This window comes from Brassica oleracea, chromosome C8 (assembly GCF_000695525.1).
Source record: "Brassica oleracea var. oleracea cultivar TO1000 chromosome C8, BOL, whole genome shotgun sequence".
Classification (NCBI taxonomy): domain Eukaryota; kingdom Viridiplantae; phylum Streptophyta; class Magnoliopsida; order Brassicales; family Brassicaceae; genus Brassica; species Brassica oleracea.
In genome coordinates, this window is record NC_027755.1 from 27,160,650 (window position 1) to 27,162,989 (window position 2,340).

A 2,340-nucleotide genomic window follows, 5' to 3' on the forward strand; every position below is an offset into this window, starting at 1 on the left:
CATAAAAATATATTTGGTAGCCGGCTAAACTAACAAATACGTAAACATTAATAATTCATGTTAGCTGGCTAATTATTATATTATCTTTGCGCGATGAACGATTTTCATGGGGAGTACGGTCTTCTTGTTGCGCCGTCCTTGTGAAGATTTTGGTGTCGACGAGCTTGTGTTAGGGATGTCAGTTCTCCGGGACATCTCCCTCTTAGACGTGAAGCTCTTCTTGGCCTGTAGATTTTAGAGTTTGTGTGCGGCGATGTAGGATGCGTGTGACGGCGAGGAGCAGCCGAACTTTACAGAGGAAGTTTGAGAATCGGCTCTCTTGTAGATTCCGGTGGTCGGGGCGCAGAGCAACTCCGGGGATAACTCTTTTGGTGAAGACTAATCATGGATAGATCGATGTCCTGTTTCAAACACACCGGCTGCCGAGAAGCTGCGATACCCATTAGCGTTCGTCGAAGCTGGGGCAATAGCTCTTTTGTCTTCTTTCCCTCGCTCTAGTCTTCTCTCTTTAAATCTTGATGTGCTTATGCTTGTTCTTTTTTTGTTGAATCTCCTTGTCTAGGGTTTTGATGTTTCTTTGATTTCTCCTGGTACCATAATGTATATAAATGTATGCTTTTGCCGATGTCCCTCTATCAGAAAGAAATAATTTAATTTTGTTTCTTTAAAAAAAGAGAGAGAGATACAAGTGATAGAGTTATCAGTGTATTTTCATACCCACTGGTGCTGGGCTCCACCACTTTTTTCCATTCTTGCAAATTTCACTATTATTGTATATTGTCTGTGCAAATTGCTCTTTTAAAAATCAAATATTAACAATAAAATCAAAATAAAGCAGTTTCTCTATATTTTTGATAATCACTAAAATTTGATAAGTAATGTACCTCAAATATGATATTTAATTAGATTTTAACTCGCACGTACGGACGTATATTTTTTTCATTTTATAAATGAATTTGATATTATTACAAATTTTTTAAATATATAATTTCTATTTTAATATTATATATTACCTAACTCTATAATATTATTGTTTATATTTCATATTCGGTATTATTAAAATATAGTGATTTGTTTAATACATTTTATTTTGTTATTAATTTATATTACTTACTCATATATTTTTTTGAGTTAGGTACAATAAAATAATAATATGAAATAATCAAATAGATAACCTCCTACAAAATATGTTTTTCTTTAATTTATACATTTTGCTATAATATATTTTTTAAATTTAGTTATTTATATTATAGAAAATAAATATGTTTAAGATAATTTATATTTACAAGTTTTTTTTATAAAAATATACATTAACATATCTTATTTTAGTACTTTACGGGATTCATAAGTAAAAACACCGTTTTGTTTAAATAATATAGCCCTATTATTTTATTAAATTTATACATAGTAAAAACAAACTATATAAGTTGTAAAAATTAAAACAATCTAATATATTAAAATCTTAATTAAATTTGTTTTCAAAATTTTATATTATGTCCAGAAAACTTTGAAAAATTACACTATTATTTTGAGCTTGGAAGATTACATGAATTTTGAATTGGTTTTTGTTACATTAATACATTATTTTTTTAAAAAATATTTACATTTTGGTAATATTTACTAAATTTTTCTCAACAGATTTTATTAAAATTAAAAGAAAAAAAAATTAATTTTTCATTAATATTTTAAATGAATTACTAAAAATTTCATAATTTTATATTTTTGTATTTTAAATTTTTAAACAATTTATTGTTGAGAGTTTCAAAATAAATAACAATATAATATATAGTTGTAGATATAAACGTTTAACTTATATTAATAAATTGATTTTTGTATAAAAATATTATATAGTTTGCGAATTTAAACAATTTTAATGAAGAGTGATAATTTATCTAAATGAAACAGTTTACACGAATTTTTTTTATTGACCTATTTAAAATAATTTTGTCATATTTATATATTACAAAATATAATAATATAATTTATAAAAAAAAATAGTCTTCAATTATTATTGTCTTGTTTTATAATAAAATTTTATATTTTTTTTGACGTCATAATAATATGGGGAAATTACATATTTATCATTTTCATGCTATCACTTTTCATTTTTATCACTATTAAAAAAGACATTTTCAAAAATACTTTCTTCATTAAGAGGCTTTTGCCCTTGTTCTTTATATATATAATAAATAAATATTTAAATAAATAAAAATCTAAAAAAATAAAAAATAATTTTTCTTAATTTTTTTCCGAATTATACTATTTCGAAATTCAAACACTAAACTCCGAAACATCAACTCTAAACCCTAAACTCCGAAACATCAACTCTAAACCCTAAAC